The 19,116-nt window shown below is 39.7% G+C and overlaps 1 protein-coding gene across 2 annotated transcripts in view; it reads left to right on the forward strand.

The window, feature by feature from the left end:
- The first annotated feature begins 11,128 nt into the window (after positions 1–11,128).
- MARCHF1 (membrane associated ring-CH-type finger 1) overlaps positions 11,129–19,116 on the forward strand; it is a 250,495-nt gene continuing 242,507 nt past the window's right edge. For both annotated transcript variants that reach the window (XM_074866556.1, XM_074866554.1), the window contains exon 1: positions 11,129–11,470. The gene's annotated coding sequence lies outside the window, so the exon portion shown is untranslated. The remainder of the gene's footprint in view (positions 11,471–19,116) is intronic.

The following is a 19,116-nucleotide window of genomic DNA, read 5'->3' on the forward strand; positions in this document are numbered from 1 at the left end:
GTGCATATCAGTTGCCATGAGAACTAGTACTATTGTACTCTGACAAAATCAATAAGCAATTAAGTAATTAATGTTTGTTTCTCAAGATGTATTAAGCATGTGGATAGGCAGAAAACTGGCTACAAAACACTTAAAACAGCATGTAATACAAAACAAGCTTTGAAAGATCTACTAGCCTTGAGAAAGAAAAAATGCTTTAATTCATGCTGTGCCTGAAACACTTTCAGGGTTCTTTCTACTTATCCTTTTTCTAGAGAAAAATTGACTTTATTAGTCTTTCAGCCATTAGCTCTTTATACCTTTTACCATAATGCTATTGGTGATATCTGTTATTTTCTTCATATAATTTCAGTAATTCCTTTTTAATTCTCCAAGATGGAGCTTTGCTTTGTGTAGGGCACCATCAGACAGAAAGTGTAGTATTGTCAAGAAGTCTACTGCAGACTTGCATGGTGGACAAAGCTGGTAGCCATGTGGCTCTTTAAAACTGAGATAGTGAATGCTGTTGTTACTTCTGTGTGAGACAAACGCATATTGAGAAGTGAGAGAAATGGAGAAGGCTCAGTAATGTTTGTATGTGACATTGAACGTGCTGTACATATTACAGGTGAAACTGATATGGCATATTAGTAGTGTGTATAGGAAGTAGATGGGGTAATGGACACAAGCAAATTCTACTGGATTTTGAATCAAGAGAAGTCATCAGGGTACATGCTTCAACAACTATTATTAAATTTGATTTCCTAATCAGATAAGATACTTATGTCTCCTTGGTAAGGATGATCTGCATTACCTACATGGAAGTAACTTAGTGGCAGAGAGCAACCAAATATCTGTTCATCAGTAATACATTTGCAGGAAGGAGGATTGGAAATTCTCCCTACACGCATGGGTGATGGCTTGGCATGTCTTTTAAATTAATGTTCTGTTAGACATAGGCTTGGTTTTGCATGTTCAAGAGTAATATGTAAACAGTCCCCACTGAAATCATGAACACATAACTGCAGTGACTGTAAACTCCTTATGCAGAAGTTTTTTTCAAGTTTTAGCCTTGTACTGAGCAACCTAGGACCATGATGGATGAACTGGATCCTACATACTGTCACATTTAAAAAAAAAAGAAAAAAGAAAAGAAAATACTTATGGAAAAGTTTGGCTACAGTGATAGTTCTTTTAATTGAAACACATGAATACTAGTTCATTTTGAATCAGCTCGAATCACAAAAAATTCTAGTTCCAAGAAGCTAGCATAAATTATGTATCTGCATCTTTTGAGTTTACTCTGATTGCTGTTACTTCCTAAAATGTATCTTTTAATGACTTTTTGAAGTATCATTAGTGCATTAAAAAAAACCCTATGAAACTTAAAATTGAGTACAACTTTGGATCCCATTAAAAACCACATCTTTCTGTATGAGCCCCAATTTCTAGAAAATTGAAAAGTTAGGGTTCTTTTCTGCAAGCCTGCAAAATGAGAAATAGCTTTGCTGTTACATCACCCATTCTGCCACCTGCTGTGCACAATACCTGCCACGTCATTAACCTCAACAACCCTTTGGGACTGGGATTCTGGAGCAGGTCCCCCACTAAAGAACCTTTCCATGATGAGTAAATAAATTAAAAGATCTCAGTGTATTCCAACAAGATTTTATTTGGGGAAGAAGGGAAAGGTCGGAGAAAATGTTTCCCCAAAAGCAGTAACACACATCCTTTAGTAACTTCTAATATTGGAATAAAGAGGAAAACAGACATTGTAAACAGTGAGGGTAATTTCTGTGTTCTCTGCATGAATTATTAAACTGAAATTATATTCCCAAAAATACCAACAATATTACCACAATCACAGTAAAAATGCCTTAGTAATTCTACAGAATTGGACACTGAAATGTCTATTTGAGGATAGTTGCTCTAACTTTCAAAAACTTGAATGTAACTGAATTCAAGTATCAAGTATTAAACATCCTCCCAGTGGTCTTCAATAAAATTCAGATTTTGTAGACCAAGAAACTGAAGAACTGGAGATGATGCCCACATAATCTTAATCTCATCCTCTTTGAGCACTGCCTCCTGTGTCCATAACCATGACAGTCTCTCAATCTTTGATCTACAGAGACCAGAAGCACTTTTGAAAGAGTAAAACACAATACTCAGCCCACAAAATGGGTCTGTTCATCCTTTCCACCCACAAACTTTTGCTTACCCCTCAAACCCTCATGACTTTCACCACTGCAGGTACACCATCTGTCATTGAATAACTTCTCTCTGCTAATGAGGTCTTCTGTTTTACATGTGGACTTCTAAAGAGAAAATGGTGTGAGAAGTGATCTGTTCTACTGAAAAAAGTTTGGGGTTTTTTTGTGTGTTTGTTCTGAGTTGTATGATATCCATAGCTGGATACTACTGGTTAGCATTTTTCCTAAGAGTTTTGACTTACTCTTTGATTGGACTGTCATTGTGTATTGAAATAATATGAATTTGTAGTGGCTAATTGTAGGTGAGACAGAACACTCAGATGGCTTTTTTCTAAAACCTGGATTCTCATTATATGATATTTACATTACCTACAAGAGATGTGTGTGCATAAAATTAAATCTGAAACCAGGAAGGGAACTTTTTTTTTTTCCTTCAGATCACTTACCTGAATCTTAATAACATGCTAGATTTTTTTGGGACTTTGTGAAACAAAGGTTTCTCCTGGGTACAAACATCCTCCAGGCTTTTGTTTGGTTTTCAGGACTATGGGGAGAAGGAAGGATGCAAAGGATCAAGGAACTGTGCTAACTAATTCCAATGGCAACAGTTACTTAACTTAATCCTGAAAACTCACAGGTCATGACAATAGAAACTATGGAGACATTAGGAGTGTCAGAAGTGACACCTAAACTACAGCAAAATTGGTTGAAAAGCCAGCCTGTGTTTAACTAGGTAATGTATTTTAGCAGTGCTTATCCCTATGAGCAAAGCATGATATATGAATGTCTGTCTGTGGGTATCTGAAGCCACAGATGCCATATTTGGGCTTTGTGAAATAACTCCTCTGTTTGTTCATTCTGTGAAAAATAAAAATGCATTTCATCTGTCTTAATAACCAGCTTGACTCACTTAGGGCTTTTGCTTTGATTTATAGGGCAAGATTATAGCGTTTGTTCTTTACCATGAGCATATGCAGTTTCCTAGATTTACTTGTGTGAGTGGTACTACTGCAATCAAAGCAACGACTGTGTGTCAGGTTGACTCTTCAGATAAATTGTTATTATAGATTTTTTTATAGGTTTTGTTGTGTTTTGCAAATTATTGTCTCCCACTGCCTAAACAGTGGATGAGTCTTGTCACGTCAAGGGTGGGAGGAAAACTGATCTTTAGACATTAATGCTAACTACAGATAGACCTAAATGAAGATACACATCTGAGCATATTTAAATGAGCTACTGACTGACCCTTCCTTTCTTTTTTGTATCCTGCAAACTTCAGCAGGGAGTTCCTTTTTACATAGTATTGTGTTTTCAGGCTTGACTAAATTTTCACCAGCAGGTAAAGATGGACACCATACACTTTTAATTAAGCATTGAACCTCAATTATTTTTAATCAGTTTGCTGTGCTTGGAAAAGAGCCAATGCACTTTGTACGCATGTGCAGATGCATGCTGACACATATACTCCCAGAACTATAAACTACCTCAAGCTTAATTTCTGTTAACAGTTGTGTATTCAGAGCCATCACTGGTTAATGCAGTATCTTCATAATTGTATTTAAATGGTTGCAGTAATGTGGAACAAAAAGTGATTCCTGTTATATCTCTCAATTTTTGAGATGTGAGCAAGTCAGATATACGAATTCTGGGTGACAGTTATTAAGCTTCAATTATTACCCTTTCTTAAAATGAAGTGAGAACAAGGCATAAAGGAACATGTTACGTAAGTTATGTCATCAGCAAGACACATAAAGACTGAAGGGGTTTCTGTTGACAAAAAGTCCCCTTTTAATTAAGGAAAAGAAATCTAATGAGAATCCAGCAATTCCAAGTTAATTATCATAATGAAAAGCAGTACAAGAGACAAATCGATTTATATAGATCTAATAGTATTCAAGCCAGGAGAGAATACCCAGAAAGAAAAACATCACAAACTCTCAATGCAGTAGCAGCATTCAACAGTTTAAATAAGAAAAGCCCACTGACAATATAGTTAAAATATCCACTTCATGGAATATTTATGCATCTTCAGCTCAAGTACAAGTGTGAAAACTAGAAACCAATGAAGTGAACTACACCAGAGGTGCGTAGCCTGTCTGTACACAGGACAGTAATTTCAACTCAAATAAAATTCAGTGGCCAGACTTATGAAGTGGAATTGCTCTTCCACATCTGAATGAATGGGAAACTGAAGTATCTGAATAGAGAGTTAATCCTGGTAACGTAAGCGCTTGAGAGAACAAGGTAGATGTAGCATTTGCAGATGCAATTTGGGCATGCAAGCGTTTAGCATCTCCAGCATAATGTCAGCCTATAAAGAGCTATGAAGGTTCCTGTAGAGCCATTAATTTATTGTTTCAAGAAAAAAAAAAAGCCACTGTTGATGAATTTTTGAATAAGAGGTGGTTGTAAAATGCATTTTTTATAGTGACTGAAAATGCTTGCTCTGCTTTAATATAAGAATGAAACCAATATAGCTGCTGTGGTAGGCTACAGTTAAGCAGCTGGAGAATATGTAAAACAGGCCACATTTTTGATACTTAGGGGAACAACATATAAAGCTTGGAAACAGCTCAGAATAACAGACAATAGGAGATAAAGAACTTTATTTGTGACATAAGCAATGTTTGGATTGCATGGAATGGTTCAGATTATCACCAGTACCTGAACCACCACTTAAGAGAAGCACAAGGAATAACTGGAGCATGCCATGACTCTGCGCATTGAATTGCTGTTTAATAAACTGAGAGACAAACTTGATAGGTATTGTACATGCTGTGCTTGGGGGGCAGAACACAGCAGGTTAAAATAAGATGCCAAGATGAATGTGGACTTCCTTATCTTTACAGATGAATTAGCGTTCCTGTTGCAGGGACAGAAGTTTCAGGCTCAAGGAAAAACATGCAGTATTACAATCTCAATGAAGTTCTAACAGATTTTTTTTCCCTTTGGATACATAGTGCCATTTGAGAAGAGGGGAACACCATGACAAGGGCAATATTGTGGATCCAGAATGCTTCTTGGATAGATCCATTGGCCCTGTTTTTGGAAACACAGCAATTCTTTATTCAGAGAGAATCAAAACGTGTGCATAGTTTAGTTATAATATTACTATTGAAACTCTGTTTATGAGTATGTCCATGTCTGTTCTGTTGCCTCTAAATCCTGTATTGCTGTCTGTACAGAAGTTCAGTTTGCAACTGGTGAAGCTGTAGATCACAGATTTACGTTGATCTTATGTGACCAGAAATCTTGATAATTAACCTCTCTACATATACAAAAAATAATGTGTTATAATGTATTGTTGAATAGACAATACACTTCAATACACTGTGTTCATTTGAGCCACTTTTCTGAATCACAGTTTAACTCTTACCTATAAGCTGCTAAACATTTGGTATAGGACAAACACACCTATTGGCATAAATCAGTACAGCGTACTTGATACCTTATCAAGAAACCAAGATATGAAAATACTAGCAGGTTTGGTAATAACTAAATTATTTATTAGATCGTAAGTGGTACTCAGGAGCAGGACATTCATTCTGGATTGTCATGATAACTATTTTTTTTTCAGTTCTTTAAAATCTGTTAATTTTTATTCCAAGTTTGAATTAGGATTTTCTTTGAGAAGGAAATACTCGTTAGGAACTGTAGGTATCACAAAGTAAAAATTCACAAACTGGAAAATAATGCAAGTACCAAAACAGTCTCTAAATGAAAATATTTTTATCTCATAGCATTGTTTTGCCCAATCTCTTATTTTTATTTTATTACTTGTTTTTGGTGGTAGACAGCCTTTTTTTAATGTCTTTTTGTATTAATGTTGGTTGTTTTTATAGAACTGGTTAGTTTGAGTGAGCATATTGGCTACCAAAACACCATTATAAAAATTTCAGAGAAGAAAACACTTAGTGTAATATTTGTAATGTGAATTCTGTTATGAGACCAGAGAGCAAACTGGCAGCAGGAACTGTCTGGGGTATGAGGAGGTATCATGTACTCTTAAATGTGAGTAATAGCTATTCAGAACACTTGTTACTGGGGAGCCAGTGTAACATCTTCACGTCATGTGTAGAACATGAAGATATGTAGGTCTGAATTAAAATTGTATGAGAGGTAACGTGAAGTGCAGCACTTGTAGGCATGATATTACAAGGATAAAAGAGGAGGATGGCTAGCAGGAGAGGTTGTATTTCCCACCCATGATTCTAAATTACCGAGACAGTTTTCCTGTTAGAAAAACCTTACATATGTGGATTTGTGTGCTCTGTTCCGGTAGTACATTAATCCTCATGCTGTACCTATGTATTTTTTTATTGAAATGCTCTTCAAATTGTTAATATGGCTACTTCATCAGGCTAATACCTTCACCTATAGAACTACATATGGTACAGATTTGGTATTAGCACAACAAAGGTGACTCACTCCTCTTCAGAACAGACCTTGCATTGCGGCACGCGACAAATATTTCCTTGCAGCCACATACCCTCTAGTCCTCAGTCTGAAGTGCTTTATTTTACAACAAACCAATGTTTTTGCATTTTGGCCCTTAGGCTCTCAGCAGACATTTGTAGAATGAGAAAAAACAAATGCCTGGGTTATACAAAGTTAATAAAACCAAACGTTATTAACAGCTCACTGTATCAGTATTCTATACATCAACGTAAGCGCTGTTTTATGTTGTTTTAAGATGAAGGAAAAAGAAGGAAGGAGCTAATGTTGGGATGAAATGGCAAAAGTGTATAGCTATGTATAAAATATAGAAGGTTTACTTATGAAAAGGATGGTAAATTAATACTTCGTATTAAAAGCACTTCATATATAGATCTCTATTTCAAGGAACATTGTGAAGAAACCCATCAATCATTCACAGGCATAGTGCTATGGTGGTGGTCACATACATGAAGACATCACTTGCATAATTTGTCAAAGTAAAACTGGCTCATTAATGATGAGTATTCAAGGTCAAAGTGAGAAACAAGAGTTACACCTTAACATTTTCATCCAGGTAATTGGACATTCTCTGTCAGCTTGGTTAGTTTAGGCAACGGGCAGTATGCTTTTCTGTTGCTGAATGTATAGCAGGAAACATGACACAAAGCCTGTTTTAATTTGGTAAGAGATTTTTACTCAGAGGGGGAAGAAGAACAAGGAAAGCAACTTCTGCCTTCATCTATTATATCTCTAAAGTCATTCTTTGTGGTGTGAAATAGCTTTACCTTTCGGTCTTCTCTCTTACCTCCTTCTTCCGAATACATATGAACTCATGCTTTAAAGATCTAGCAGCAAGGCAGACAGCAGGCTAGGGAAGTACTTCAGTAAAGCTGGAGTAAGTGGCTGGCTTCTAGGTTTGGGTTTTTTTCTTTATTCTAACAAACACCTTTTGTTTGGTCTTGGGGATATGTACTTCCAGCATTGTTTCACCATGGTTAGCTTTTATTCAGAGTTCAATGATGACTTATACATGAACAAATGAGGCATCTTTTGAAGAAAATCATCAATGCAAAAGTCATTACAATGGAAACGAGACTTTATTTTTCTAAAAGCACAAATGGAAAAGTGATGCAAATGATGAAGTTGAAAGAGTTGCAAAATTGTTGGAGACTCACTAAACTGCAGAAAGACTTTTTCCTCTCTTTTTGTTTGTTATCTCTGTGGCTAACACGCTTGTACAGTCTAAATGTTAGACTTCAATTCCTTCTTCTGCCTGAAGGGATTAAAAGCTGCACTTCTCATCTTCTTAGCCTAACTACCAGGCTATGATCAGCTCTGAGGAAGCACTAGCTTAGTCCTTGCTGTTTTGAGCTGTTCTACTCAAGTCAACTTAGTTACCAGGACAGCTATTTTCAACTTACTGAAACAAGAAAAAAAGGAAATCATCACATTCAAGAGCATCGTAAATTTTTGCCTGTGGGGTAACGGCTTCCACTCTCATGTGTTTCATAGCTGGCTTGAGTTAGTGTCACCACATTTCTGCTGGAGGCTTTCCCTCCATTTTCTCTCCCCCAGATCCATATGCTGAGCTCTTGCTACTCTTGTGCAAGCACTAGTGACTGGTGACAGCTGGAGAAGGGGTTATATATAATTTTCTAAAACTTCCAGATTTCTTGGCAGCCTGGTAAGTAAACTGATCTTGCTCACCACATCAGTTATGTATTCATTAATGTTGATACTGGGAGGATTGGGAATACCTGAAAGAAAGGAAGAGTCACTCCTTTTGGTGGGAACATCTTGCCTAGGCTTGAACTGGCAGTGTAACCACATCCTGAGAGCGTGGCAAAAGCTCATACCATGAAGTTTCTTACTTTTTAATAGAAGAGTGGTATTGTTGCTGTCTTTCATTTCACGGATCAAGCCTGCAGAACCTGACTCAAATTTATTAATAGCTTTGAGACAGTTAATGTCATATTCTTGAGTCAATTTGAATGTTATTGCAAAAACTATTAAGTACTCATAACATTTCCTACCTTAATCCCCTTTCTAATCGTATGTTTTGTCTTGAATAATGTATACAATATGCTTCTTTCTTCCATCTCTTTTGCTTGCCATATCCTCCATGTTAAATGTGGTTTTTTCTTTTTTAAACCTAGAACTTGGCGTAAGATTTTGTGACACGTAGCTATACAAGTTTGTTGCTCTATAACACACAGGTTTATGAAAGGTTTGTAAATACAGTATTAATTTTTGATACTTGGAAGGATTAACTCAGAAGAGTTTAGTCCTGTATTGAAATGTTATGGTTCTGAACCCATAAAACTGCTGTTCAGAACCTTTTTCAGCACAAACTCTTCTTCAGTTTTAATCTCTTTGAAAATCCAAATACACTGGCTTCCAAAAAGACCATTCATGTCCAAAGAAAAAAGTCCAGGTATGATAATCAATGAACTCAGACACCTGTTTGGTCATAATAAATTGCTCTGGTGTGTGGTTCTCGGTTGTCTTAGTCATATGGAATCAGAGCAGCTGTAGTTACAGAGTTGTTAATGTGCTCAAGTTATGAAGGAATCTAAAAAAGCTTGCTAGAGAAAGATGCGGCTCTCTCTAAACCAGTATTTGCACCAGTGTTAACTGATACAGTAGAAGCACTTACAATGCGCCTTTTCCACTGGCAGACTGATGCTCTGTTCTGCTGAGAAATTCACTGTGAGGAAATTGCTCTGCGATGGCAAACGGAGCTCATCTTTTTATATCAACTTCTCTGAATTAATTGCCTAGTATACATCTTCTGTCTAGTATACATCTTTTTTCCAGTTAAGTATTACTGCTCAAATGTCACCTTGTCCCTTGTTTTATGCTGGTAGCTGCTTCATTATTCACTTAGTCTTCTGTGTGAGTTTGAGATATTTTTGTCTTTTAAATTTGGTGTTCCACTTGATGAAACCATTGAAGTGTCTTATTGAAACGAAACAGTGCTGGATTCATAAGATCAGTAGCCTTTACTAGACCTCAGTTGATTAGTCAGTCCATTTATCCAAAGCAACGAGCAAAAGTTTCATACTACTGCCTCTGCCTAGGGCTTCAGGATCCCAGAAGGGAGGAAGGCTTTTTTGATAGGGAGTCCTCATTCCTGCATGTATGCTCTTACTGATCCAGTTTTTGAAAACCTTTCTGCAGATTAACAGGAAACATTTTAACACCCAAACACTTTCTTTGGAAGGGAGAAAGGGATATATTTTGATGCGGTGAGTAACCATACAAGTGTATTAAAATGGTGAAGCAGAGCAGCAATAATTGAGGCCGATGTAGCTCTACTTTCAATTTTATTTTCAGGGTATAAAAATTGCTTTTACAAACCTGATTAGGTAAAATCTCCAATAAGACAAAAAGATAAGTAAGGTAAGATAAAAATTGCAAGCATGAGTGAAAATGTACCTGCATATAGCTGGGAATTAAAAGAATTTTTAACTAGTGCCAGAAGGTAAGAGGAGAATTTTGAACAGCTTTATTTCCTTTTTACTATTGATCAGCAAATGAGAAGAAATATATAACAAGCAGATATAACTTTAGAAAAGCTCTCACGTTTTGATTTTCGGATCAGATCCCAGAACGCAGAAAAATATGAGAAATAATTGTTTAATCTATTTAAGTGAGCTCCATAATACACAGGTACCCACTTAATGTTTTCATCATGATGTAGGTGATGCTTGTTTAGACACTTGCCCTTATGGCAACAGAACTGGACAGTTCTCCATCTTTTCAGTGGACTTCTCTGAGAAAGCCCGAGGCTTGTACTACTGCTCTTTCCACACTGCAGCTCAGACTGATGTTTTCTTTAATTTCTAGACCTGTCAATTGAGCACAATTAAAAAAAAAAAAAAAGACAATAAAAAAGTCTGCACGTACTCTTCCTACTCCTTCTGTTTTTTAAGACCATAGAGGCATAATTTAAGTAAGCCTGGAATGGTTTATTCTGGTGATGAAGCCTTTATCAATATATGTAACAGCAGACGTGTTGTCATGCTCCTGGAAATTCAGTTTAAGGTAGATTTTTCATTTTATTGTATTTTGGCTTTCCCACTCTGGACCACTACCTGAGCACGGTGCCTCAGGATGTTAGTTAAGCTGTCTAAGCCATTCAAATTTAGACATTTTTCCGAACATGATGTGCAAATAATTACACAAACCGGAGTCTAAGCAACGGAGCTGCATGTTGCCGTGCCGTGTGCCCCCTCCCGTCCCCCCCCAATTTTTCTCCGTGTTGAACTAATGGCTGAGAGATGACATTTCTGCACAGCCTTCTGAGGGGAAAAGGAGAATCCAGGCGACCACTCCGTTGTTTAATGCAAAGAGAAATAAACCTGCAAATAAGCCCTCTGCCTCTCCCCGCCCAGGGATTCCACGCAGGATTCCTACACTCCCAACAAATTGATTTTAAAGGGTATTTCACGGGAAAAGCAGAAACCGGGGGAGGGGAGGGAGGGGAGGGGGGCGAATCCTCCGGCCTGAACCGCTCAGACCACAGGGTTTCCCCCGTTGCTGTTTCCATGCGGACGGCCGCCGCGGTCAGCCGCCCCTCCCCGGCACGGCGGGGCTGGGGGGTTGCTCTGCCGCCACCCCCGACGGAGACCCCGGCCCCGGCCCCGGCCGCGCGGGAGCGGCGGGGCGGGGCGGGGCGGCTCCGCGGGATGACATCATGGGGGCGGGGCGGCAGTGCCGCGCCGGCGGGCGGGCGGCTGCTCGGGCGGCGGGATGGGGCGGAGGGCGCAGCCCGGCGGGCAGCCTGCCCCGCCGCCCCGGCAGCCGGCTCCCTGAGGCACCTCGGCCCGCCGCCGCCGGTGAGTGGGCGGGGGCGGCTCGGCCCGGCGGGCGGGGGGGCGGTGGTGGCGGCCGGGCGCCTGCCCGGTCCCGGTTGCTGCTCCTTTTTTTTTCTTTTTTTTTTTTCCCCCTTTGGGGGGTGTGTGTGTGTGTTTTTTTTTTTTTTTTCTTTCTTTTTTGTCTGTTTGGGTGTTTTTTCGTGTTTTTTTGGGTTTTTTTTTGTTGTTTTTTGTTTGGTTTTTTTGTGGTGTTTTTTTTTTGTGTAATTTTGTTTTTTGGGGGAGAAGCGCCTCAGGGTTCCTGCTGCTGTTCCGTTCCTCTCGGCCGGTGGCGGGTGCGGGCGGGCAGAGGGCGAGGGTTGCCGCTGGCTCGCCGCCTAGTTGCATCGTTCGCTGGAGCCGGCACTTTGACAGTCGCCGATACGGAGCAGCGGCCCCGGCTGCCCTGGTCCCTCAGCCCCCAGCCTGGGGAGGGAAATAATCGCATCTGCTGGGAGAAATAATCAAAGGGAGTTTCTCTTGCTCTCCCGCCCCCTCGCCCCAAGTCGGACCCGGGCCCCCGGGGGGGAGCAGCCGCCGGGGCGCGGGGGCCGCCGCGGGCACGGCCGCTGGGACAGCGCGCTGCCCCCCCCCAACCTCCCCCAGCCCCCGCCCGCCCCGGGAGGGGCAGTTCCACGTCCTCCTCAGCTTGACGCCGGGGTGAATGACGCTTTCGTGTTAAGGGTGTTCTGAGTCAGTGTGGCATGAGGCGACTTGGTGACAAGAGGAACCCCGGGTTAGAAAAACCTGCCAGGGGAATGTGGGCGAAGGTGTCCTTTGTAGTCAATTTTTCAGCGCCATTGATTTGTTTATTTATTTATTTACTTGATGCTCTGTGTGTGGGAAGGGGGACAGCAGTACCAGCGCTTATCAAATGAGACACTGCTGTGGAAGTGTGAACGAAGGTGTTCAGGCTTCCACTGCCGTCAGCATGTCTTGCTGTGACCAGCCGAGGTTCCTCTTTATCTGGCAGTTCTCTTCACTTTTCCCCTATCCCATGTATTTTGCCCAGACTTCTGGGAAGCACAAACGTGAAATGCCTTCTCTCACTTCCCCATCTTCTTTCAAGTGTTTGCGAGTTGTGGTCGGGAGCGAATTGAAAGGAGGGAAAAACAACATTATACTTCAGCACAATTTAAACTGTCTTCATTGCCTAATAGAAAGGTAATGAACTGCCTTGTATTTCTCCTCTGTTTGAAATTCTGTGAAGTTCAGTTATTTTACTGTGTATGGAGATCTGCAAATCTGATAGTTACTATAGTGTGTTTTCTTAAATCCCTGTGACAATGGCGTGGTTGAAGTAAATATACAAACTGATCTGCTGCCTGAGAGAATGAGTTTCCCTTGCAGAACATTTCCTTTCTGACACTGAACAGCTAATATGGACGCTGCCACATACTTCATTAAAAAGTTGGGAACTAATTAGCTGTTTCTTACAGCTAGAGTTCCAGATTTTAATTAGAGTTCCTGTCTTCAAGTTTAAACTGATTAAAGCAATGCCAAAGCTACTCTGGTTATTTTCAATGTTTGTTTAAAAAAGAAAAGGAAAACAAAAAGTAATTTTTAAGCTCTTTGAACTTCATGTTGAAAAACAAACCCTTCTGTTTGGGGTTCTGTCCCTGACTCTGCTGGGCGTGGGGAGTGAGAAGATGTGTGTTGTATGCATCTTGTGTTAGAGTGAGGAAGGAAACTAATGGCGATGAAACTTACTGGTTTGCTGTCCACAGGGCATTGGTTTCAATTTGAAAAGGAAAACTGGAATGTATTAACTAACAAAGGGAGTGCTGGATAACCTGTAAGCATTCAGGTGCGTTTCCCAATGTTCAAACCATATATAAGGGCGTGTTTGGAGACACAATGATGATGCTTCCTAATAATACTAAAAACTCTACTAGTGTCTAATATTCCTGACCAAAAGTCTCATCCAAACTTACATTAAACTGTCCCGATGATTAAATGTTGCCCTCCATTACCTCCTCGATTAATCTCTTGTGCATACTTCTGTCTTCATTCTGCTGAAGAATGTTTACTTGCTTTAGACTTTAAAAAGAAAATTCAGTGTATGGCTCATTCATGAGTACCCTGCTATATTCTTAACAACTTTCTTACCCTTTTTAGGTGTTTGAGAGATTTGCAAATTGATAATTCCCAAGGGACTTGTTGTGCTGATTAGACTTGCATAGTGGGTTTATTCTGAATATTTCACAGCACTCTTGACACTCTTCATGGGAAGAGTTTAATGTTTTTCTCACACTGCTAAGCACTTGTGACAAGATTTAGCAATGGGTGCTTTAAAATACAAAAAATGAGGTTTTCTGGAAAATGCACACTAAAGGAATGACACCCTTTTAAGGTGCGTGGATGGGCCAAACTAGAAATGCTTGAAACTCCCATATGGGACTGACAGCTGACCTTAACTCTGTGAACTTGCTTTGGTTCAGTGTTTGACCCAGTCAGAGCTGTGGTAGTCCTTATGTCATGACAGAAAGTTCTCGTCTGTCCCAAAATTTAAGGGATTTCTTAAATTATTGTTATAGTGACTGAAATTTGTGCAAAAGAAACTTCTTTGCAAAACCTGGGGTGTTAATTTGACATATCTAGATATTTACGTTCAAGGCGCTCGAATGCTCTGGTGTCAGGTATGCTGCCAATGAAACCTATATAATTAAATCTCTAAGTAAATGTGACTTTTTTCTGTACTATAATTATTCTGTGTGTTTGTTAACTAGAGCTCACATCCACTAATAAGTCAGTATGGATAATGAGTTAAACTGTCATCGTGGTTTTTATATTTGATGTGGAATTTCTATATGTGACTGCTGCAATTAACTTTTTAATATCCTCAGAGTAGTGGCCTGGCTTTAGACAACTGGCTTTTCTCTTGTAAAAGAAGCAAGTTCATATACTAGGAACACCTACATGCAAAAATTAAAGCATTTGGTAGATATTTAGAAGATTTTATTAGCTAGACAGTCCTGAGAAACCTCATGTGATCTAGGAGCAAAATTCCCCACGTGTGCTACTACACTTCCAGTGTGAAGAGCGTGAGAATTGGAAGTTTCTCTGTAGCCTGTGGAGTCTTACTGGAATGGTCCAGCTACAAGTGGATACATCTGCTGGTAGTCTTTTCCTAACCTGTGTATATCTCCTTGTAATTTTGGTCCTTTTCTCCTTTTTTCAGTTACTGCTGGCTTCTGCTGCTACAGCCATGTGGCTGTCAGATGCCTGTTTTCTATTTTTGCTGCCTTTTTGCATTCCTGCCTTACCTCTTCTAGGTTTTAAACTTTAATTTTGTTTGGTTTCTGTATGTATATTATCTATCCCAGTAGATTCACTATCATGTAGCATACATGACAAGGAAATTATATGCCTTGACTTGAAAAAAAAAATTAGGATCTTTAAAGAGAAACATCTTGTTATGTGAAATTAAATCCAGAATAGCCTCATCATCTTAATAGCAGTGCAAATTCAAATAATGACTTAATAGAGGAACTTAAACCTTTTATGTGATGAGAATAACCTTGTTAATTATCAGGGTTAATGAGGTGCATTCCTTTAAGGTGAACAGAGTGATCACAGGCCAAAAAAAGGACATCTCTTCTGCTGGATGGTATTTTTCCAAATCATTGGTAACTGAAAAGGAGATTTTATTCCAGGCAGTCATGTGGTATTACAGCAGTTTATATAAGCTTCTTCAGGGAAGAGGAATAAACAGCTATTAAAAAGTAGACTATATGATACAGTCAAAGCAATATGAAATGGTAAAATAACTTTACCTTGTTTTGTGTAGCCATCTTCATAGTTCAATACCTTTTTTTCCCAATTCATTGGCAACCAGGCATACACTGAAACTTAAATCTCATTAGAGTACCACAATTTAGAAATAGTAGGGAGTTTGATAGTGTTGCATTATTCTATGTCGTTTCACAGGTCTCTAGGGTATTTCAGTGCTACTTGTAACTTCATGTAGTTCCTTCTATGGAATGGTTCTTGAGATGCAAAGGCACTAAAGGTGCTTTGGGCAATTGTACTTGCCACAGTGCTATCCTCTTGGTTGTAGGACAGGTGTACAGGATAGGTCTTTTACTGTACTGTGAGAGGTTTTGGCAGTGCTGAGCTGCGGAAGGGTATAAAGTTAATTTCAGACTGGGTGACTATTGAAAAACAAAGTTTCAGAATTTACAGTGAAGATGATACTATATTTATAGCTCTCATAATCTTAGGAAATGAATGTTTTTGCACAAGGAGTGTGGCATTCAAGGCGTCGAAAGCATTTCTGTATCTTGTGTGTAGGAAGAGTTATAATGTTCCTGCCTGATTTTGTCCCATTAACTTTGCTTGTCTGTTGCCAGATTTCTTCACAAGAATGTCTTCCAGAATTGACCCGTCTATGTCTGTCTGTCCCTATGACATGTGAGCATGCCTGCCCTGGGACAGGGCTGTGGTACAGCACAAGAAGAAACCTTAGCTCAGTAGCTGCTACCGTGAACGGACTTGTCTGACCTTTTAGCGCTTTGGAGTGAGGTAGCTGGCTGTATTGTATGCTCTGTGTGTCCATCTGTCTGCATAGGCAGTGCTGAGCAGGTGGTTAGAGGCAGTAGCTCTTTCTGAATCTGCAAAAATGTTCTGTAAATGTGCATCTACCCGCCCTGTATAAGAAACAATAAAGCAAAGAAAGAAGAGCAGAGAAAATGGAGCTAGATTCAGCTGTTGCTGGAAATCTTAAGGTAAAGAAGAAAGGGCATTTTTGTTCTATGTAAACTTTTCCTGATAATGTAATGCATAGTGTGGAAGGAAAAGTGGTGTTACTGTAGGTTAGCTGCATGCAATCAATGGTAGCTTGAATATTCTCTTAACTTGTGAAGGTTTTGGTTCATAAGGAGGTTCATGAATGTTCTGGTTCATTAAGGAGGGTAGGATGTACTGTGAATGTTTCTATGATTGCTCACCAGCAACTGAAAGCCAAATTCGCACTATTTGTACCTTCAAATGTACTTTTAGGTAGACAAAATTAGATGCCAAACATGATTTCTGCAAAAAGGTTATGTAATACTTGACTGTATTAAAATACTGGGCAGTGTGGGACACAGTGGAAAATATGGGGTGCAAAGTACTTCAGAACACTGAACACCTTAAGTACTTCTATTCTGTTCAGTAGGTTAGTTTGAGAATCTAAAGACCAGAAGCTTGTTTCATTTGTGATTCAGAACAACACTCTTTCTTGTTTGTTTACCTCCATTGCAAAATTAAGTTACTTAAATAAAATAGTGGTCACTGACTGATTTCCCGTGAGGCTTTCCATTTTCCTCAGAGGAACAGTTTCTCTATCCTTTCTGATGTGTATATACATTTAACTGCTCCCTTGTGCTGTGTTACATTTTTTTACTTGATGTTGCATTACACAACAGTAGAGGGGACAAGCTGGGAAAGGGAAGGGTCACCATGGTTCTGCAGAAACTTGGGGAAATGTAATCATTGTGGCATCGTCTGGTTAGGGCTCCCAGTGAGGATATGCAGGGGACAGCTGCTGTGCATGTCATAATTGTTTTGGTCATGTTGGGTCATTGAATGAAAACTTGAGGTCAATACTAATACCTGTTTTCCAGTTTCTGCCCTTCAGATCTCTAAAGGAGAGGAGAAGAGATTCCAAACATAAGCACAGAGAGGGAAAGCCAGGCCACCTTTGCAGTCATGCGACCATCTTCCTTGCAGTGTAGTTTATGTTGTGATGGCTTGATGATTGCAGGTCTCATGGGAGATAGGGTTCTTTCCCCAGCTCCCTCTCAAGGTATTCTTCTCTGAAGTCTTTTCCAGATGGAGTTTTTGAAATACTGATGATGTTATGGAAGAAAGGGACTTCTTTAGCATGGAAGAAAGGTTCAAAGAGGAAAAACATTATTAATACATTGATTCAGATGTAAAATTGATGTAACATGAGCCAAGCTAGATAGATACCTAAAGGACAAAATTTTCATATGAGGTCAAGTAGTAATAAAATAAGGACTAGGATAAGATTTCTAGCTGGTGAAGTGAACTTTTGGAGCTGCCCTCTGACAGGACAAGAGGGCGCAAGGGGTGTTATGCGGTCAGAATTTTAGGGGGAAGCTCAAGCCCAGTGTAAGACAATGTAGGGTTTGATAAGTGTGATGAAAAGAGGCTGGGAGAGTAATGTGGATTGCAGCATTAATTCTGGTGTATTGCTGAAAATAATCGGCTGGAACCCATTTGTGTAGCAGAAGAATGTGATGTGAACTCCAGCTGTTTGGTTATTGGGGTTGGCTGAGGGCACAGGCGGTTGCAGTGAGCTCTCTATTGCTCTGCTGTTCAAGGATGTTGATGCCATCAACTGGAGTAAGGAAAAACCCTTGCTCAGAAGTAGACTGTGGAATGGAAGTCTCATGTACCAAAATAGTGTGTAACGGGACTAAATCTAATCATGCTTTCCTGATCTTGGGCCTTCATAGGAAAGGGATGAATATGGTTCCCAAGGGAAGACCTAGTGCTTCAACATTTCCAGTGTGTGAAACTGGCATGAGGCTGTTGGAACCAGTCCTTGCCATGTAATCTATGAATGCAGACATGTTCCTGTCCTGGCCCGTGGTGGACAATATGCTATTTTACCTCACTGCTGCTTCAGGCTCAGACAGTCTGTGCTGCTTCTTTGGAGAGAAACCTAAAGCATGGCTCCTGAGTGCCAACCCCCTTCAAACGATGTCTGCTGTCTCCTCACAGTGTTGTGGTCTCTTCTATTTGAAGCCTTTCTGCCAAGTGCAAACACAGGTCAGCTAATGTGACCAAATTGTTTTTCTGGGGAGTAATAATAATTTCAGTGCAGTGTAGAAAATACCTCTACATAATAAAAGTATCAAATTATCCTTTCTGTGCTAGCTCTACATGTGGGTAAAGAGTCATTAAAGAGTCGGCTGATGGATATGAGTTTTTGTGACAACAGATGCTTTTCTACAAAGCTGATGTTTTCAGTCCTGTAGAGTTATGTTTAAGATGCATCTTCCTTGTTTGTATAGTCCCTTTTTTAAAATTGAACAGTAAAGTCAGTGCCTTAGGTTAGCAGAAGTCCTAACAGACAATATGAGGTATTGGATGGAATATGTCATACCTGCAAAAAAGCCAAACTAATTCCATCTTCACATGGCTCTCAAATACTGGTCTTCGCAGCTGGTGGGATGCAATTTTCTGTGGAACTGAGAGGAAGGTATTGACTGTCCATTTGAGACAAAATACTTCAAAAAGATAAAAGCTCTTTGATAAACTCTTGCTAGAGTGAAGAGCAGAATTCAACTTTGCAATCGTATATGGATATGCTGAAGTTGACAAGGTGGGTGACTTAAGGTAGAGCAAAGCCTGAGAAATCAAATTCTGTTAAGAGGAGTATGTGAACATGGTCTGTCTTCTGCAGCTGCACACAGGGGAGGAGGGGAAAAGAAATAACTAAATCGTGATTATTTCCTTGGTGGGTTTGTTACATAAGCAGTCTCTCGCACTTTGTGAGAAACTGTTTTCTGAATTTTTTGAGTCTTTTGAACTGCATTTGTAGTAATAGTCTGATTTTATTCTGTCCTGTGAAAAAACTTTAATACAAACCCTGCTCAGTCAGTAAGCATTTGAAA

Source organism: Strix uralensis, chromosome 4, assembly GCF_047716275.1.
Source record: "Strix uralensis isolate ZFMK-TIS-50842 chromosome 4, bStrUra1, whole genome shotgun sequence".
Taxonomy (NCBI): Eukaryota; Metazoa; Chordata; class Aves; order Strigiformes; family Strigidae; genus Strix; species Strix uralensis.